This window comes from Bos grunniens, chromosome 1, assembly GCF_055505025.1.
Source record: "Bos grunniens cultivar Pamir isolate PY7600 chromosome 1, Bosgru_T2T1.0, whole genome shotgun sequence".
Taxonomy (NCBI): Eukaryota; Metazoa; Chordata; class Mammalia; order Artiodactyla; family Bovidae; genus Bos; species Bos grunniens.
Window position 1 is genome coordinate 83,897,445 of NC_141165.1, and position 14,531 is coordinate 83,911,975.

The 14,531-nt window shown below is 45.4% G+C and overlaps 1 long non-coding RNA gene across 2 annotated transcripts; it reads right to left on the minus strand.

Moving 5' to 3' along the window:
- Positions 1-439: 439 nt before the first annotated feature.
- LOC147379774 (uncharacterized) lies at positions 440-6,253 on the minus strand. 2 transcript variants are annotated; one of them, XR_015169049.1, is made up of 3 exons: positions 6,088-6,253; positions 5,372-5,421; positions 440-2,682 (listed from the first exon to the last, which is right to left on the minus strand). It is a non-coding gene; the product is annotated as an uncharacterized LOC147379774 (long non-coding RNA). The 2 variants fall into 2 exon arrangements; XR_015169047.1 differs by lacking the exon at positions 440-2,682 and adding an exon at positions 3,185-3,606.
- Between the last annotated feature and the right edge of the window lie 8,278 nt (positions 6,254-14,531).

The window sequence follows — 14,531 nt, forward strand, 5'->3', positions numbered from 1 at the left end:
ATTCCTTTCACACCCTCCTACCTCCCACTCCTTAATGAGTCTCTTACCAACTCAGTCTCCTTGACTTTTCTGAGTTTTATAAAGAGTTACTTGGAGAATTCTTGGAGACTGAATGTAAGGCACTTGTAAAACTTCATACAATACACAGAGTTTCCTCTTGCTTTTCCATGTTTTATTCACACAGCCTTTCCCACAACAAAGTGTGCTAGTCATTGTCCTGGCTCCCCACTCCTCCCCGCTCCTCTACTTCCTTCTCACTTGGTGCTCTCTCTACTGTAAAAATGACTGGTTCCAAGATCCTCCAAAACACTGTTGGCTACTCACCTTAACTGCTTTGATCCCCAAAGTTAATGTTTCTTCAGTCTTCTTTCTTATTTGACCTCCTTTCTTGACTGTTCAGTGCATCCCAGACAAACACAGGACTTTCCTGCCTCTGAGTCTTTGCGCATACTGTCTTCCCCACATCATCCCTTCTTCCTCACATGCTATCCATCCTTCAAAACTCAGCTCAAATGTCAACTCTCCATGAAACCTTCTCTAAAAACTCCAGCTAGAAAGGTCTCCCCCTTCATCTGAGCCCCTAACACATTTCTAAACCTCCTTGTTATGACACTCACCTGCCATGTAATATATGGAGGAACAAGATGGCATATTGGTGAACTGACAGGTGAATGGATGTACGGACATAAGGTGGGGGGCATGGCTGGAAAATGCACGAATTGTCAAGTGGACAGGTAGCAACATTTCCTGGAGTTATGGGACACCCTCACATCTGGGTGTCTGTATCATGCTCATGTATTTACTTGTTTCACCTTTATTCTACAGCTTCTTTGTCTTGTCTGTCTATCCACAGTCTATTACCGATCTCAGAGAAAGGTACTGGGAATATTTAATTCAGGATAGGTTTTAAGTGCTGTGCAGTCAATATTTACAGATGACAAAGGGCCAGATATATTTTGATTTGCCCCCAAACCTAAAGCCAGATGATTTTTTACTAGGATTTAGAAGTAGATGTCAATATATTTCTCTACTCTGGTGATGTAATCATATTTCACTGTTTTTACTGAAGAAAAAGATACTCAAGTAAGCCTCTGTGAACTAATTTCTCTGATTTCTCTAAAGAAGGCTCTGGCTTCTCCATCTCAAAGCACAGCTCAACAAAACGTCATAGGAATTTCTAAAACTTTAGTCTGACAGGTGCAGGAACACATTTGATTCTGTCTTTGTATCTTAATGTAATTTCTCAGTGACCATGGTTCAGTGGTCAACTCCTCTCCTTTAAAAATACCACTATCTGCCCCAAAACTCTATGTCAGGGACTAAGGACACAAACTATGTGTCCATTATCAATAGAGCCAGTGACTACTCAAGGACATTAAAAATCTGTCTCGTCATTTTCTCCTGGAAAGTCCAAAAGTAATAGGAAGAAAGTGGAAGAGAGTAGCCAGAGCCCAGGGGTATGGGGGAGGGGGTGTCTTTGCAAGAACTTGACCTCCTCTCCGGGTGCCCAGGCAGCAATTATGACTGGTCAGCCAACCTGAAACACATCCTGCTTTTATAAATTTCCAATTACTACCCCAAATGCCAGAAGTTTCTTTTCAAATTAAAAAAGAAAGGAAGGAAGAAAAAAGGAAGAAATTCAAATAGTAAATAGTGAAAAAACCCAGGAGCCATGGCCCCCACTTTCACTTGTGAAGCAGAGACAATGGTGAGAAATCAATGGCAGAACTTACAAGGCAGCTCTCAGACACTCTTGACCTTGTCACTTCCTGGGTAATTAAGAGGCACTACAGTTTCGTGTCACTGTCAGGGCCTGAATGTATATCGATGGATAGATATATATGTTCTTAAAAGATTCTTTTTCTACTGTCTTGGTGAGGATCCAGCCAAAGAAAAGGAGGGAAAGAAAAGCATTCTGTCCGGAGAGCAGTGAAAGGCGACATGAAAGGAGAAACTTAAATTTTTCCGCACAGTCTGCTCCTGACGTGGGAAAATGGCTCCGGCAAGAATGGATGGCTTATTCACTGCTAGTTTTTTCCTTCGTTCCCTCGGCAGATCTCTCTGTGTGTTGTAGGCAGCAGGGCACCCCTCACGCTCTGTGTTCTTCAGATACCTTCAGAGCAATAATGCAAGCCCTGAGGGCTCAGAGATGTGTTGAGTCACCACTTTGGGGTTCTCACAGGAAGGTATTTCCCTTCATTGAGACTCAGCTACTCCAAATGAGGAGAGCTGGACTAAACCCTCTCTGGAGCATTTTCCAGGGCCGACATCCACTGAGGCCATGAGAAAGTTTTCTCTCCCCTGACCCCACCAAGGGAACAGAGCATCTCAGGACACTGGGAGAGCAAGAGTGAGCCTCCCCACCCATGCCTGGCAAACACCAGCTACCGAGGCTGCTCAAAGCCACAGGGAGCCCTGAGTAAGGACACTGGGAGAAAGTCATACTAGCCCACTGTCGAGGGAAGCTGTAAAAGCGCTTTGCCATCTCTGATGGTGCTTCAGTGAGTCTGTGTTCTTGCCCGAAGGTTCTTGTCTGTGGGGCCCCACTTAGAGGGCTGATCACAGTCTCTTTGCACATTGACACAAGCAGTGTCTCCATCATAGGCTCTGAGATCCCTGATGCAAGGCTTCCACTGATGAGCTCCACATCCATTTCAGCTCCAGCTCCAAGCCAGGGCCAGCCTGCAGGAGGTATTCAGTGAATACTTATTAGGCCAAACCTGAATTTAAAGGTACAGTGAAAATGGAAGAAAGAAACTTGTTGGTGCCTCACTGAATCACATCCACATAAAGCTAGTTTTTATTTCAGCAGAACTAATGCCTTTACTAAGTTCTAAGTAACTTGTTCTCTGCCTGGAGGACAAGAATCAGGTTTCATCACCTCTCTCTTTGCCCACTACAAACCAGTGACAAGATACACAAACCAGTAAAGTTCAAGAGAAGGAATCGGTATATGATGTTGCCCACTGAGGTCTTCCCTTTTGGTGGACCAACTCTGTCCCTTGGCATAGTGGCTTATGTATGTAGGGACTGCCCTGGAAGTCTTGCCATTGAGACCATGAAATGAGTGACAATCTCTGCATGCTGCCTTAAGGTGTTGCCTACACATGAGTTCTGAATAGATGGCAAAACACTCTGAAGGTTGCATTGGCTGTCCCACCGAAGATGCCCCCTTTCACTCTTGAGATACCCACGGTATAAACATCATAGTAAGTGTGAAAGGGAATTTACTTGTCTGGAGAAACAGTACAATTTAAATTACATATTATCGTAATAGTACATATATAACTCAGATGAAGCTTGTCTTGGTGTTCTCTCCATCTGTTGAATAGAGGCTGTGTTTTCAGGCATTCTAGTTGAACTTAAAGAAAAGCTGGCTCCCAGACAACCTGGCTCCCTTTGCAAAGTACCCCCAATCCCCAAGAAAGAAGGTCCCAGGTCAGTGTGATCTGTCCTGAAGTAGGGCAGGTTCTCCCCAGGTACAAAAAGATCCTTAATACTTTGACCTCTTGGCTCCTTTTTCTTCTGGCAGGCTTAAATCCCTTCCCATTGGTTCTTTCAGTGGCTTGAGCGGCATGAAGGACAGGATTAGCAGCCCATGGAAAACTAGGCACAGAAAAGCAAAGTTCTTTGCTCTAGTGAAATGAATAACAGTGGAAGGGAGGCTAGACCTACAGGGTATCACTAGCGTCACTAGCAACTTGAGTCCTCAAAAAATTATGGGAAGAAACCAAAGGGAGAGATCCTTTAAGAAGAAAAGTAGAAGGAGAAGATAAAAAGAAGCTAACCTTTAAAAATAAAACACTAACCCTTTAAGTCCCAAACCACTATCCCCTTCTCCTTCTCTTAGGCAGCATATAAGCCCCAATTACCTAACCTGTCTGCCTAACCTGTCTTTTGGTCTCATTTTTCTTGTGCCCCCACATCCTTCTCATACAAGCAAAACTAAATTTGATTTTATTCTGTTAAAGAAATAATATATATACTACACGTAGCTCAGTCAATAAAGAACCTGCCTCCAATGCAGGAGACTGGGGTTCGATCCCTGGGTTGGGAAGATCCTCTGGAGAGGGAAATGGCAACCCACTCCAGTATTCTTGCCTGGAAAAATTCCATGGACAGAGGAGTCTGGCAGGCTGCCGTCCATGGAGTCGCAAGAGTTGGACTTGATTTACTGACTAAACCACCACCACATGTATAAAATAGATAACTAATGAGACTGTATAGCACAGGGAACTCTACTCTGTGCTCTATGGTAACCTAAATGGGAAGGAAATCCAAAAGGGAGGGATATATGTACACATGTGGCTGATTCTACCATTCAGCAGCAATTGCTATATGGGAGAAACTAATACAACATTGTAAAGCAACTATACTCCATACTCCAATTAAAAATAAATAAAATACTAAAGCTAGTGACTGAAAAGCAACTTTCTGTATGAGGGCTATTCAACAGAACATCTGATAGAGTTTTGATGATAGAATATCATCTGTGCTACCAAATATGGTAGCAACTAGCCACATGTGGCTATGGAGCACTTGAAGTGTGGGTAATGCAACTGATAAACTGTTTACATTTTATTGCATTAATTGAACACATTTAAATAGCCATCTGTGTCTGGTAGCTACCATGTTGGATGGCATAACTCTATATCCATCTCCATCATCCCAAAATACTGCAAAATGTCAACTATGTGAGGACTGGTAAAGCCTTGAAAGACCTGAGTAAGACAATAAACACCAACTGAAAGGAGGAAGAGGCTTCTTAACTTGGTGTGTACCTGGGACTGTATTTGCAAAGTACTCTTACTTGGTGTGTACCGGGACTGTATTTTCAAAGTCCATTAGGGCTTGACCAGAGTTGGTGATGGAGTCCACACAGAGACAACTGCAATAGCATACCCTCACCAGGATGCCTCTTCTCCCTCCTGTGACCCCTGACATGCTCTGGCCCACCTCCACAGCCCCAACCATCCTAGCACTGACAATGATGCATGGTTGTCAGACTGTGCAGTAGGAACTCCATTGGACTATGAGCTGCCAGAGAGCAGTGACTAGGTCTCCCCATCAAATCCTCCCTCCAACTCGCAGCCCAGTCCTATCACAGCAGATACTCAAAAGGGGATTGTTTTGAATGGAATTCTCTATATTGAATTTATAGGTTATTGTAAGATAGGTTATGGATGAAATGTTTGTGTTCCCCAGAATTCATATGGTGATGCTGTAACTTCAATATGGTGGATATTTGGAAGTATGGCATTGGAGGTGATTAGGTTTAGATGAGGTCATAAGAGTAAGGCACTCATGATAGGATTTGTGTCTTCATACAGCAAGAATGAAGCAGCCTATAAGCCAGGAAGAGGGTTCTTACCAGACACAAATCAGCTAGCACTTTGACCTTGGAATTCTCGGTCTTCAGAACTGTGAGAAATAAATATTTATCAGGTAAGCCACCGGGTCTATTGTATCAGCCAGATCAAACTAAGATAGGGTCTTTAGGAAAAGCAGTTTTGATATGCATTTTTTATATGGACTCATTAAAAATAAAAACAAAACCAACCAAAGTAAAAAAGACATTTTACCCAGCATCTCCCATGGAAACTATGGAGCCAAGAAAGAGCCATTCCATGCTCTGAAGAAAACTCAGTCCAGTGGGAGAAATGAACCAAGTACAGAAGTGATTTTTGCAGGCATAAAGTGATTGGTGTAATTTTAGTGATGAAAATGGAGCCCTTGGAGACTTCAGAAACAAGAGGGCTAGATTACCCCTAAAACTGGAGGGAGGTGAGACAGAAGAGGAGAGCTTCCTGGATGAAGTGGCATTTGAGCCAGGTCTGGGGGATGAGATGGATGAGTTTGTGCATAAAGAAGATTGGGATGACCAAGACAAGATAGGAAGTGAGGGGAGGGAGAGGGAAACTTAAGGAACTAGCAAATAGAGTAGCCTTTTATGAGGCTGGAAAGAAACTCCACTCTGGCAGAAGCAGTGATGGTAAGGGGTCCCTAACCCCCAACCTAACTCCTTGGAGCTCAGGTTAAAAACCCTAAGCAACTGGGGTAGTTTATATTCCTAGCTTCTAGGCTCACCTCCACTGGAATGGAGCTCCCAGTGTCAAGCCCCACGCCTTTCACAAGGAGTGAGGGTGGACAGCTGAACAACCAGTGTGGCCTCCCAAGTGGCCGTGGGAAGGGGTGGCTTATCTGCTCCCCCTCACTTCCTTCCGCCCGCTGTGAAATCCACATCAGCTGGAGACACCCAAGAGACTCATTTCCATCTGTTCTAGGAAGGGCTGGTGGGAAAGCCTGGGGATGAGAGAGGGCAGCTCATTCTATGGGCGTGACTAGGGCAGCCTGGGGTGGGGGATGGGAAGGAGCCCACTGCAAAGGCATGCTCAGCCAGTCCTGGGAACAGCTGCCCAGCTAGGAGGCTCCCAGCTTCCCAGTCGCTCTCAAATCACTCATTTGTGTAGCCTGGTTGCTAATGATGTAATTAAATTCATCAGAAAACCATCTGTTCTAAATGACAGGCACAGTGAATATGCTCTAAGGGAAGCCCTACCAGAGTCAGGGGACTTGGATGATTCAATGAGCAGGACCCTTGATGTCCCCAAGGGCCTGGCAACTCCTCCTCCAGACCTTATTCCTCTCTAGACGGGAAGCGACCTCAGCCAAGACCCCAGGACAGGCATGACCCCATCTGTGTGGCTCTCTGCAAGTCCCAGGGCTGCTGCCACTCATCACTCTTGCCTGCATGAACTCCCCACAGCTCCCGGAGACCTGGCAGATCATACACTCTTGAGTAAATATGAGAGAAGCAGCTGGTCTGTTCAGGCATAGTGTCTTATTTCCTCCAAAAGCAGAGCTGGAAACAGAGGTTTCCATACAGGTATTCACATGGGTAATGATCCGGGTGGGAGTGAGAGGCAGAAGTAAGGTCCAGTTTTGAGGGAAACAGGGAAGAGAGGAGAGCCAATACAAGGACGCATGACTGAGGGAGTTTTCATCAGGGAACTGGGTGCTCTGTTCCTTGAAAACACTTACAGAGCTTTGTAAAAGCATCCTAGAACTGTTCACCTGAGAGTCGATAGGAAGACTCATTTACCTGTAGGTTCCTCTGTGTTATCAGTCAAAGGTGGTCCCATGCAGTTCCAGGGTACACAGTGGTTAGTGCCCAGGCCACACAGTGGAAATCCCAAAACAGGAAGTGAGAGATACATGAGGTGGTCCAGGCTGAGAAACAGCTGGAGCACCTCCAAGAAGCTAGTGAAAGTTTGTGCATACTTGGGTGCTATGCCATAGCTGTGGTAAGAGGGGCAGGAGGAGAGGGGGGTCTCTGGAAAGCCTGGGAGGGTTGTGTCTACTTCTATCATGTCTCTCCCTGGAGTCCAAGGCAAAGGCTAAACCCACTTGAGGCCTGCTCTTTGTTAAGATGCTATATTAGTTTCCTGTCTCTGCTGTAATGAATCACCAAAAATGTATTATCTGGCAGACTGGAGCTCAGAAATCCAAAATGGGCCTGACAAGGCTAAAAATCAAGGGGTTTTCCTTTCTAGAAACTCTAATGTAGCTAATCTCTTTTCTTACTTCTTCCAGCTTCTAGAAGGTACTTGCATTTTTTGGTTTGTGGCCCCCTTGTCCACCTTTGAAGTCAGTAATGGTAAGGCAAGCCTTCTTCACATCCCATCTTTCTGAGACTGACTCTCCTGCCTCCCTCTTCCACATTATAAGGATCCTGGTGATTACAGTGGGCCTGCCAGGACAAGTCATAACAATTTCCACATCTCAAGGTCAGCTGGTTAGCAACCTTATTTCCATCTGTAACCTTAATTCCTCTTTGACACGAAACAACAAAAGGTTCTAAAGATCTTTGATCTCTTTGGGGGACCATTTTTCTGCCTACCATAGATACTGTTCCACTTCTTTTTCAAAAGAAGAGCTTGGGGCATTTATGAAGTTAACTGGGTAAGACTTTCTGCCTGGTCCTTAGAACCAGGAGGGAAGAACCTGCCTGTCACTGAAGCTGTCCCTGGAATCCCACTTATTCCTGGTACAGCAACCTACTTTGACAAGGACACCTAAGTCCAGTAAAGCCGGGAGACAGATAATCCAGGGGCTCCAGGCAGGTCTGGGCTTCATGGAAAGGGCCTGGACTGAGAGACAGATGAATTGAGCTCCGGTCCCAAGTTAGTAGTGAGCTAGCAGTTGGACCCAAAGCAGGCCACTCAACATTTCCAAGCCTCCATATCCTTGTGTGTGGAGCTGGGCTAACTTCTGGGGGGCTGTCAGCATTAGAGATTCCCTTTTCAATCTCTATGAAATATCTATTGAAGAATTACTTCAATAGATATGTGACTACCAATCTTCTAGGTCCTGGACTAAAGAGGAACAAAGCCAAATCCTGACCCTCACCAAACTTACATTCTAGTTGGCTATAACATGTGTTAAGTCCCTAGTCCCTAGAGAGTGCCTGGAACATAGTAGATGTTCAATAAATTGAAGACGTCATTAAGGTTTTTCAGGGCTGTAAGTCTTAAGGGAATAATACTGCTCTTTGGTTATTTACCATCGGTTATTTACTGATGTATAATATGCAAAATATTATCATAACCATGACCTCATTTGATCCTCAAAACAGTAACCCAGAGAGGTAAGTCAGGCAGCAGCCAATTCCACGGTCTTTTCTGCAGCCTCAGTCAGGCATGCATAGGAGGCCACCTCCTACCCATACTTTCATCAGGCAAAGGTTTGGGGAGTGGGAAACCAAAACCTAAAATACTAGAATGGCTCTTCTCTAGAGCTGCAGTCATATATCGTACAGCCATTTTCTCAGCTGATATAGATGTTTTAACCATATTTGGGTGCGGGTGGGGGTGCACCTCTCTTTTTGCATTAAGCTTAGGCTGCCTTCCTTTAGCAAGAATGTTTTCTTGTCTCTCTCTCCCACAGAGCTGTGAACTCATCACCTAGAGGCAGCAAGGCTTTGTGAAGTGCTTTGCAATTATTCAGTAGCCCGCAGGAAGCATTTGCTAAATCTCTCCCTCCCCGCTCCAGGTCGCTTGGTGAAGGAGAATCTAGAGAGGTTCCTTGCTAGAAGCCTCAAGTGACTACCCTCACTAAGTCTCTATTGTTACATTCACGTTGGCAGGTGTGAGCTTCAGCTGGCTGGCTGGGATGCCCAGGTGACTCGGGCTAGCCCCTCATCAGTGGAGTAAGTGTGAGCTGTCAGTGCACATTCGCAGGAGCATGATCCATCTGATTTTTCCCCGTATCCCCGCTTCCAGTTCCTGGAAAGCGACCTCCAACCTCATCAGCCTGAGGGGCTGAGGCGGCATGGCCTGATCCACAAGGCACAGGGCGGTTGTCCCCAGAGCCCCCGCTTATCTGGCGCGTGCCTCTGCCTCCCGCCCTTTCCCACATTCTGCTTCCTCCACCGCCGGGGCTTCCTCCTTCACTCGTCAGATCTCCCAGGCTCAGCGGGCAATATGCCATAATTCTTAGGAAGAAAGAAAATATTTTAGGGTTTGACAAGCCCAACATTTGCATGTCTGTTTTCAGAGAAAGACCCATCTGGGGGGATTAAGCCTTTTTTTCCCCTCCCTTCCTATCCAACCTAAAGTATGAAAACATTCTTGACATAGTTGCCTGAAAAAGGATTTCTAAAGAGAAAAATACTGCCCATACTCTGTGATTTTAGTGTCTTGGTGTGAAAAGCAACTGAAAGGAAGGGGATGGGGTGGTGAACAGGAAAGAGAAAAAAAAGAATCTCCTTGGTCAAATAACTTGTAGGTCTTAATGTGGGCTATGTGTAGTCTGTAGTCTCAGGAAATATACATGTTGGTGTATATTTCATTCCTAGGTATCATCTCTTCACTGAAGAGCTGAGGCTGCACTCCTGTCTGCCAATGGGCCAGGCTGGGGACCAGAGCTGGGAGAAAGGGTGAAACCCAAGATCTAGACACAGAGGTGCTAGCAGAGGCGGGAGGGGCAGGAGCACTCTCAGAAGAGTCTTACACGGGGACTTAGGCCACTCAGATGGTAAAAGGCTCTGAGATGGAGAGAAAAAAGATAAATCTCATTTCATACTTGGGACATACTCAGGGATGTGTCTCCCTCTTGAAGAGGTTGCCCCTGGCCTACTCTGAGCATATAAAGTGAATTTGTGGAGGGATTCCTAGAAGAAAGCCAAGCAGGGTGACTCATCCTAAAATTATTAAAGATGTTATCTGATGATTTCCACAAAGGCCAGCTCCTCTCTGCCATGTTGGGAAGCTGATGAACTTAAAAGTAACAAGGTCCCTTGGATGTGATGGACTTTGCTACTGTTGTGCCAAGGAAGATGGAGTTGTGCTTAAGAGAGTGATAGGGAAGGACCCACTGTATAGCGCAGGGAATTCTACTCAAAATTCTGTAATAACCTATATGAGAAAAGAATCTGAACATATATATATATATATATGACTCACTTTGCTGTACATCTGAAACTAACACAACTAACACTAAATCAACTGTGTGTGTGTGTTCAGTGGCTCAGTCATGTCTAACTCTTTGTGGCCCCACAGACTGTACTGCCCACTCCAGTACTCTTGCCTGGAAACTCCTATGGACGCAGGAGCCTGGTAGGCTGCAGTCCATGGGGTCGAAAAGAGTCGGACATGACTGAGCGACTTCACTTTCACGTTTCACTTTCATGCATTGGAGAAGGAAACGGCAACTCACTCCAGCGTTCTTGCCTGGAGAATCCCAAGGACGGAGGAGCCTGGTAGGCTGCTGCCTACGGGGTCGCACAGAGTCGGACACGACTGAAGTGACTTAGCAGCAGCAGACTGTACTGCCAAGCTCCTCTGTCCATGGGATTCCTCAGTCAAGAATACTGGAGTGGGTTGCCATGCCCTCCTCCAGGGGATCTTCCTGACCTAGGGGTCGAAAGTGCATTTCCTGCTTTGCTTGCATTGTCAGGTGGATTCTTTACCACTTCGTTACCTGGGAATCAACTATACTTCAAAAAAAATGTTTAAAAGGGAAAGAAAGAAAGTAATTGGGGACTGAGCAGTTGGTCCAGGGAGATGTAACACAAGCCAATTTTAAGATTTTAATGGCAAAGGAAGTGTAGCATTGCCCAGGAAAATCAATGCAAAGAGACAAAAGAAAACAGTAGAATGGGAAAGACTAGAGATCTCCTCGAGAAAATTACAGATACCAAGGGAACATTTCATGCAAAGATGAGCACAATAAAGGACAGAAATGGTATGGACCTAACAGAACCAAAAGATATTAAGAATAGGTGGCAAGAATACACAGAAGAATTATACAAAAAAGATCTTCATGACCCAGATAACCACGATGGCATGATCACTCACCTAGAGCCAGACATCCTGGAATTTGAAGTCAAGTGGTCCTTAGAAAGCATCACTATGAACAAAGCTAGTGGAGGTGATGGAATTTCAGTTGAGCTATTTCCAATCCTGAAAGATGATGCTGTTAAACTGCTGCACTCAATATGCTGGCAAATTTGGAAAACTCAGCAGTGGCCACAGGACTGGAATAGGTCAATTTTCATTGCAATCCCAAACAAAGGCAATGCCAAAGAATGCTCAAACTACCACACAATTGCACTCATCTCACATGCTAGCAAAGTAATGCTCAAAATTCTCCAAGTCAGGCTTCAACAGTACATGAATGGTGAACTTCCAGATGTTCAAGCTGGATTTAGAAAAGACAGAGGAACCAGAGATCAAATTGCCAACATCTGTTGGATCATCGAAAAAGCAAGGGAATTCCAGAAAAATATCTACTTCTGCTTTATTGACTATGCCAAAGCCTTTGACTGTGTGGATCACCACAAACTGGAAAATTCTGAAAGAGTTGGAAATACCAGACCACCTGATCTGTCTCCTGAGAAATCTGTATGCAAGTCAAGAAGCAACAGTTAGAATTGGACATGGAACAACAGACTGGTTCCAAATAGGGAAAGGAGTACATCAAGGCTGTATATTGTCACCCTGCTTATTTAACTTATATGCAGAGTGCATTGTGCAAAATGCCAGGCTGGATGAAGTACAACCTGGAATCAAGATTTCTGGGAGAAACATCAATAACCTCAGATATGCAGATGACAGCACTCTAATGGCAGAAATCAAACAGCTAAAGAGCCTGTTGATGAAAGTGAAAGAGGAGAGTGAAAAAGTTGGTTTAAAAATCAACATTCAGAAAGCTAGTATCATGACATCCAGTCCCATCAGTTCACGGCAAATAGATGGGGAAACAACGGAAACAGTGAGAGACTTTATTTTTGGGGGCTCCAAATTCACTGCAGATGGTGACAGCAGCCATGAAATTAAAAGACGCTTGCTCCTTGGAAAAAAAAGCTATGACCAACCTAGACAACATATTAAAAAGCAGAGACATTACCAACAAAGGTCCATCTAGTAAAAGCTATGGTTTTTCCAGTAGTCATGTATAGATGTGAGAGCTGAACTATAAAGAAAGCTGAGCACTGAAGAATTGATGTTTTTGAACTGTGGTGTTGGAGAAGACTTTTGAGAGTCCCTTGGACTGCAAGGAGATCCAACCAGTCAATTCTAAAGGAAATCAGTCCTGAATATTCTTTGGAAGGACTGATGTTGAAGTTGAAACTCCAATACTTTGGCTACCTGATGAGAAGAACCGACTCATTTGAAAAGACCCTGATGCTGAGAAAGATTGAAGGCGGGAGGAGAAGAATACAACCGAGGATGAAATGGTTGGATGGTATCACTGACTCAATGGACATGAATTTGAGTAAACTCTGGAAGCTGGTGATGGACAGGGAGGCCTGGCGTGCTGCAGTCCATGGGGTCGCAGAGTCGGACACATCTGAGTGACTGAACTAAACTGAGCCAGGATAAGAAGCATCACTCAACAACTGAGCATCTATGTTGGGCAGAACCCTGTGTTAAATGGTGATTCTCTTCAACCTCAAGGGACCTGTTGGACCACAAAGGCCTGGAAAGGAGATATGGTAGGAAGAAGGGGAAATTTAGAGAACACCCCTACCACGAATTGGTCAACCATGGAAAGGCTGGTGGAAGCATTCCAAGACAAATCCCAGAGACAGGGCCTAGTGCACGCTGCTGGAGACAGATGACCCCTACCATAGGCTCTCAGACACTTCCTGTGGCCTGAGTCTATAATGCACAGACTGAGGACACAAGTCTTCTGTGTCAATCAGAGCAGTTTCAGAATGAAGCCAAAAGGAAGGAGTCAGCAGGAAAGGACTCCTCTTGTCTAAGGAGTTAGGGGCTAGTGGGCAGAGCTCCCTCTGGCCTGGGAGAAGTGGAGGGAGGCCTCTCAGGACCCATGCCCTGATGGAAGGAGCTTGTGCAGGACTTCTGGGACTGGGACCCGGTGAGGTCAGACCCTATGCTCTCCTCCCCAACCCCAACGGGTGACTCGCACGGTGCAGCCACAGTCCAGGCAGGCCCTCGGGCCACCACAAAAGGCAGTTGCCTAATCACTGCTGGAGAGCAGAGGGCTGGGCCAGGACCAGCCTGACAAGGGAAGCTTGAAGAAAGAAGGGAGGTGGAATAGGAAGCACTGTGAAGCTGGAGACCTTTCCTTAAAGGAGAAATATTCTCTCCAGCCCCCATTAATCCTCAAATTTACAATCAGTTCAGTTCAGTTCAGTTGCTCAGTCGTGTCCGACTCTTTGCAACCCTATGGACTGCAGCACGCCAGGCTTCCCTGTCCTTCATCAACTCCCAGAACTTGCTCAAACTCATGTCTATGATGCCATCCAATCATCTCATCCTCTGTCACCCCCTTCTTCTCCTGCCCTCAATCTTTCCCAGCATCAGGGTCTTTTCCAATGAATCGGTTCTTCGCATCAGGTGGCCAAACTATTGGAGTTTCAGCTTCAGCATCAGTCCTTTCAATGAATGCTGAGTACTGATTTCCTTTACGGTTGACTGGTTTGATCTCCTTGCAGTCCAAGGAGTGGTCCGAGTCTAAAACACACAATAAGCAGCATGAAATAAGAGGGGTAAGAAAACTATCCAGGAAAGAGGCCCTCCTTTCATGGTTCTTGTAACAAAAGTGTGGCCCAAAGAACAATTCCACCACCTTTATGTTTTCTCCCAGAAAAATTCTGATACATATCAGAATTCCTTCTTAGGTACACAGTAGGTATATCCTGGGCTTCCCTGGTGGATCAGTGGTAAAGAATCCACCTGCCAATGCAGGAGACATGGGCTTGAACCCTGGATCAGGAAGATTCCCTGGAGCAGGAAATGGCAACCCACTCTAGTCCAGTATTCTTGCCTGGGAAATCTCAAGGACAGAGTTGCTTGGCGGGCTACAGTCCATGGGGTCAAAAAAGAGTCAGTCATGACTGAGTGACTAAACAACAACAAAGGTATGTCCTACAAAATTGTGTATTTTGGGTTTTCACTCCTGGATTTCTCTGGTAGCATGTAGATTTCCCTCAGAAGGACCTAAGCGGAGGCTGGAGGAGGAGTTTGCAATCAGCTGACAGCGCTGATGTCCCAGGTAAACAG